The sequence below is a fragment of the Nyctibius grandis genome, chromosome 27 (assembly GCF_013368605.1).
Source record: "Nyctibius grandis isolate bNycGra1 chromosome 27, bNycGra1.pri, whole genome shotgun sequence".
In the NCBI taxonomy this organism is placed as follows: domain Eukaryota; kingdom Metazoa; phylum Chordata; class Aves; order Nyctibiiformes; family Nyctibiidae; genus Nyctibius; species Nyctibius grandis.
In genome coordinates, this window is record NC_090684.1 from 2541853 (window position 1) to 2547852 (window position 6000).

Genomic DNA, 6000 nt, shown 5'->3' on the forward strand with positions numbered 1-6000 from the left:
ATAATTCATGCCCTCCCTCAGCCTCCCTGCCTGCTGCTCCCACCAGTCCCCAGCAGAAACCCCTCACCCCATCCCTGGGGCTGGAGCAGGTGCAGAACTGGGGGGGTGCTGGGGGAACTGGGGGGGGTCTGAGCCTGTGTCTGTGGGGTGGAAGCAGGAAAGGGATTAGCTGCACCTGGGGGGTGTCTCGGCAGGGACTCCCAGCTCTGTGCGGTGTGTGCGTGTTTCTGTATATATATGCACACCCCTGTGCCTAAATATACGTATTATATCTGTATATATACACACATAAGGAGGTGTGTATGCACGCCAGGGAGATTGCTTTATAGCAGAATTTTGGGAAGCTCCATCGAGCCGAGCGCGGCTGTCGTAGGTGGTACCCGACCTGCGCCGCGCCGGGGAGGACGGGGTTTCCTCGCAGCAGGGTGAGCGGAACGTGACCAAGCTGGTGGCTCTGCACTCTGCCTGGCATGGGGGCACAGGGGGTCAGCTTTGGGTTTGGGTGTGCAGGAGCTGCCTTTGGTTGTTGCTGTGGTCCGAGGGCGCTTAGGGCTGGGCTTGCTCACGTCGGCAGGGCTCTGCAAACAGCAGCTGTGCCCCCCGCGAGGCTGGGGTGATGCTATGAGACGTGGCAGGGGTGCTCCAGGGCCTCCTCCGTGACACCCTACAGGCACTGAGGTTTGGGGGAAAGAGATGCCGCCCATCCCCTCGCTGCTGAGCGAGCTGAGGTGCAAAGGACCCCCGTGACGTGGGGTTTTGCCAGTGGGCAGGTCGCTGCCAGGCTGCGCAGCGAAGGATTTGGGAGCGTGGCAGTGACCACCCTGCACTCTCCGTCCCTCCCAGCTCCAGCCCAGACCTGTTAATGATGTAAGGAGATCAATGGGCACTGGGGCTGTCCACAGGTTAATGGCCTGCAATTACAGAGGAGTAATTAAGGCATTAGTATCTCTATCGATTGGCGAAACTCCAGCAAATGGGTGTGGGCAGGAGAGTGCCTGTGATGGAGCGGAGCATGTTGCTGGTCCCGTCTCCCTTCCCCTTGCCCAGCTTGTCCCATTCTCTGCTCCCCGCTGCCATTTTGGGGTGAGACTGGGAGAAACTGGCCGCAGCCCTTCCCACAGCCCTCACCTGGGATAGCAGGCGCTTTGCTGGACAGAAAGGAAGAGCAGGGTTGGATCCTGACCCCCAGCAGCAGGACTAATGGAGGGAAACCCAAGAGGGGTGACAAGTCCTGTCCCTGGTGGAGGGAGGGGGACCTGCCCTCTGCCCCCTCTCCTCCGTGTCTCTGCTGTCAGCAGCTCTCCGAGGGTCTCTCCGCAGACGACAAGGGCATCGGTGACCTCTGGGGTGTTCGTCCTAGTGCAGACACGTTCTGAGACCGCAGCGATAGCTGCTGGGGGAGGAGGCAGCTCCGTAAGGGCTCCCCTGGATATTCCCAGTGCCGACAGCGGATGGCTCTTAGCTCCGGTAATGGGCAATAGGCTGGAGCTGCCTCTCTGAGGAGGAGGAGGAGGGTAATTGGAGGCAGTCTGTCGGCATCGATCCAGTCCTGCTGCCCCACCAGGCGGGCAGAGGTCAGGGAAGATACGGGTGTCATTACTGTGCCATAAAAACGGACGAGTGCTAATGAGTGTGTGTCTGCCCTGTATTGATCGCGAGGATGAGGATGGGTCCGTTGTCGCTCGCTCCTGGGTGATAAGAACGTCGTGTGTCCTGTGGGGAGGCCTTGGGCCCCGCTGGTTCCCGTGGGCAGTGGGGAACTTTGAGGCATTGGGGGGGTCCCTGGGTTCCAGCTAGCTTGAATGTCTGAGTCAAGGGCCAAGTCCAGTTCCTCCTTCATCCTTCCCTGGGGCAGGGTCCGAGGGTGGCTGGTGCCTCCATCGCCCCAGTCTGCACTGGGGAGCTCTCCTACGCTGGGCAAAAGGACAAGCCCCCGCCGCGGCGCTGGAGCAGGAAGCACTAAGACTTTCATCCTATTAGCGAGGGCCGCAGCAATTACATCTTCATTAGCCAAATAGGCTCTGCTGGTTTCCCCCCTTCCTTCAGCCCATTCTCGTCAGGGCTTTGCACCAGGGAGCAACTTTAAGAGCACTTCAGAGCCTCGGGGGCAGGAAGGGCTGGGGAGTGCAGGATTGGCCCTGGGGGGAGGCATCGCCTGTCTGCCGGGATGTGCCGGCTCAGGAGGGGGGAGCTGGGTTAAACCCTGCTGCTCCCGTGTGTTTGCTGGGCCACGGGGGCTGCTTTCTCCAGGTTGTGTCGTGCTGGAGGGTCTTTGTGCTGCAGCTGGCACTGGCAAGGGTGCAGAGCTGCTGTTTGCCAGCACAGCGTGGCTCAAACATGTATCATGAGTATGTCCAGGTAACTAGGCAGCCATTGCTCTTTCGTGCCTCAGTTTCCCCACCTGGGAAGGATACCATTGCCTGCACCAAGGCCTCACTGGCCTCCGAGATGATCAGTGAGGGCTTTGCGAGGGGCGATGCGCTCCTGCCCAGGTCACTGGGAGCAGGTATTGCTGCTCTTTGAGTGGTTCCCCTAATGCCAGTCCTGGCCCAGGGCTTGTGCTGCTTTGCCCAGATAAACCAAGGACTAACAAAAGGGTCTGGCAGGGTAGCAAAGGAGCCGCTGAGGTTTTTAAACCACGTGGTCAGATTTCCTTCAGCAGCAGCACTGACCTGCTGGAAGGACCAGCCGCGTCTCCGCAGCGGTGTGCGGGCAGGGCACCGCTTCCCTGCGGGTGGTTTTGGGGGAACCTCTGTCCTTTTGAGCAGCCTGGTGCTCCTGGGGAAGGGCTGGTGAGGGAGGGTGGTGCTGGGGACGCTGGGGACCAGCCTGGTTTGGCTGGGCTGCAGGCGAGCAGCGGCGCCGGCTTTCACCTTCCGAAAGCTGATGGGAATGAACTGCGGGCTTAGCGTGAGTTTTGAACAATGTTTTATTATATGTTTAGTGTTCTCTATACAAAAAAATCCAGTCTTTTCTTTTTACAGTGATTCAAAAAAATGATATCTGAGTATTTTGGCCTTCTTTCATCTCTCATGCAGTCGGTTTATAAGTCCTTATATTAACGCTTTTTCTGTAGTCCATAAATCTCGCTGTAAACTGTTAATTTTACAGCCTCAGCTATACATTTCTCATTGGAACAAGTGGGTTAACGCAAAGGTGGTTTTTTTTGCTTTAAAAAAAAAAAAGGCAAATAAATACATAGAATACTATAGAACAACCAGGAGGTTTTACAGAGAGGATGGATGGATGGCGATATATTTACAAATTAAAGAAAAACAAAACAGTCCAATACTTTCTGTCTGATGTGAGCAGGAGGAACGAACATTTAAAACTCTGTACGGCGAAGGAAGGAGGCTGTTCTGCGGGTTTGACACGGGGTTTAGACTGTGTTTGACAACCGAAGCCTGATGCCCACTTGCGAAGGACGTGGAGAGACAAGGGGACCTGCTGATGCGCTGGGGTTTTGTTAGGACCGGAAAAGCATCGTTATCCTCGTTAGTAAAACAGGTCTTAGTGCAAGAAATAGAACACAGTCTTTTTTTTTTCTCTTTTAACAAGATTTGTTTATTTTTATTGCTTAACTGAAATCGTTTGCTGCTAGTACATAATTAAGCCTGGTACAACAGACATTACCTTGCAGGTTGAACTGGTGGCTCCGCTGGGACCTCACACCGAGCCGTTTGTCCACCAAGCCCTCTGCAGACATCTCCTTCCTTTTCTGGTTACTTCCAGTAACGTGGTGGTAGGACTCTAATTGCTTTTGCGAGACTTTTTGGGCTTAGGACAGGACTAGCTGGGCTGGGTCCAGCTCCTTCCCTCCCTGCTTGCTGAGGCATGCTGCGGGGCACAGGGTGAAACACTTCTCCATGTCCAAATGGATGCTAAGAGGTTTGCTCAGTAAAATGGTGGGTCATGGCAGGACAGAAATACAGGCTTTACTACAAATGGCACGTAATACAGAACACGACCCAGACCGCCCTGCTTTCAGTGACACCTGACCAACTTTCTTCAGGTCTGGAGGTGCTGCGTGGTAGCCAAGGGTCTTGTGGTCCCCATTAGCAGTTGGTCCACAAAGCAGCGAGGATGTGGTGTGCTGGGTGTGAATGAAGCTCCAGAGGCTTTTCCGCAGTGGAGGCTGTAGTTTCTTTCTCTCCTCATTTCCACCAGCACTGGGGCAAGAAGTTGTGCCAACTCAACACTGTAAGGGCAGCTGCAGGCTTGGGAAGTGGTCATCCCTGTGACCAAGGGTTGCGTCACGTTTGGCCTGGTGTGTTTGCTTAAAAACCAAATACAATCCTGCGTGTCCTGGGAAGGGGCTGGGAGATGCTCTCCTTGAACTGGAGCGGTGGCGAGTGGCAGCGGTAGAAACAGGGTTGTTGCATGAGTGCGTTTACACTGACGGTAACAGAGAGAGAGAGAGACATGTGGCTCGTACCCTGCAAGTTGACACGGATGGAGGACCCCGGCAGCTGGGTTCCTCTGCGGTGGAGAGGGGACACCCCTGCCCTGGGGTGGCCGGAGCACCCCCAGCTCTAGGGGTTCCTCTGCCTGGTAACGCCAGCCTAAACCCTCCTTGGCTCATGTGGCGCGTGGAACTCCTTTGCGGTTTGGTTTGCATCCAGCTCTCTCCTGTTTTCCATGTGGTCCCGCAGGAGGTGCCGTGCGGGTGCTGACCAGGTCCAGGCTCTGCCCCAAACTGCAGGGGAGTTGTGCCTTTAGCAGCTTAAAGAATGTGGCAAAGTCCATCTCAACAATCCACATTAGCAGAAGTATTCTTGTTAGCAATATGTCTTCGTAGCAAACCAGCTTGAAAGCTAAAAGAATAATTGCATTAATCCTATTGCGTTTAATCCATTCTGCGGAACAAAAACACCCTCCTTAGAAAATGAAATGAAAGAAAAGTCCAGCCTAACGTCATTGGCCGTCTGTGAAACGGTCCGAAGAAACCCAATCTCTCTCAGCGAAGGTACCTTTGGTTTCAAAAGTGCAGGAAGTGGGAGAATACACATGGCGTTGGCCGCTAAGTACTGTCTAACTCTACCTTCTACAGTGATCCATGCTGGCTCAGCTGGGAGAGCTGCCCGGGCATCCTACTCCTACTGCGCTGGCGGAGCAAAGACCGTCGCGTTAGGGGCGTGTAAGCGGTGGGGGAATCGTATCAGTTTGTTAAACTTCACGGGAAGTTCGAAGCTGTGTAAGGCATGTGAAGGAGCTCTCCTACCCGAGACGCTTTGTTACGATGTGTGAACGGGTTAACTGAAATCACGTGTTGGCTTGATATGTGAAGGAGACAGCGGAGGGGAGTCCCGCAGTGCAGGGGAGTCCCGCGGTGCAGGCGGTCGCTCGTGGAAGGGTCTCACTCAGGCTGATTGATGGAGGGGGGAAAGGCCACTGTCAGAAATGAGGAGGGGAGTTTGGGGGATCTGGCTCAGCCCGGGTGCCTGGGGGAGACATGGACCTCGGGTCCTGCACTCCCACCTTGTGTCTCCCGAGGGATCCACGTCCCTGAACCATTCCAGCTGCTGCTCGGGAGCTGTGGTGCAGGGCGATAGCAGGGGATCCTCCACCCCATCCCGGCAGCTGCTTCTCATCCTCACTGGGTGCCTTTGTTTGTTTATTTTTTTAAAATAAGTGATTTCTGGTCCCCTCATCCTATATTAATCCTTCTTCCACTCCCTCTTTGCTACATAAGATTTATGGAGTTGCCTTTAGAAGATAGCAGGCGTGGTCTGGGGGCAGTTTCCCCCCAGGTTCTTACAAAGCAAAGACTAAACCAAAACGGTTTGCCTCCGGTTACCCAGGCCAGCGATGCTGTTATCCTCGGCGCGGGGGGGTGAGCAGCACCTGACTGTCCTTCCATGCTTCCACAAGCTCTTCTGCAACCTCTGGTCCTCTGAGGATGCTCCGGAGCCCCACGGAGGTGGTGGGTGACCTCTCCGTGGGCTTTGCAGGGGGGATGGACCACGGACCCTAAGCACCGATGCAAGTTACAGTGCCAAG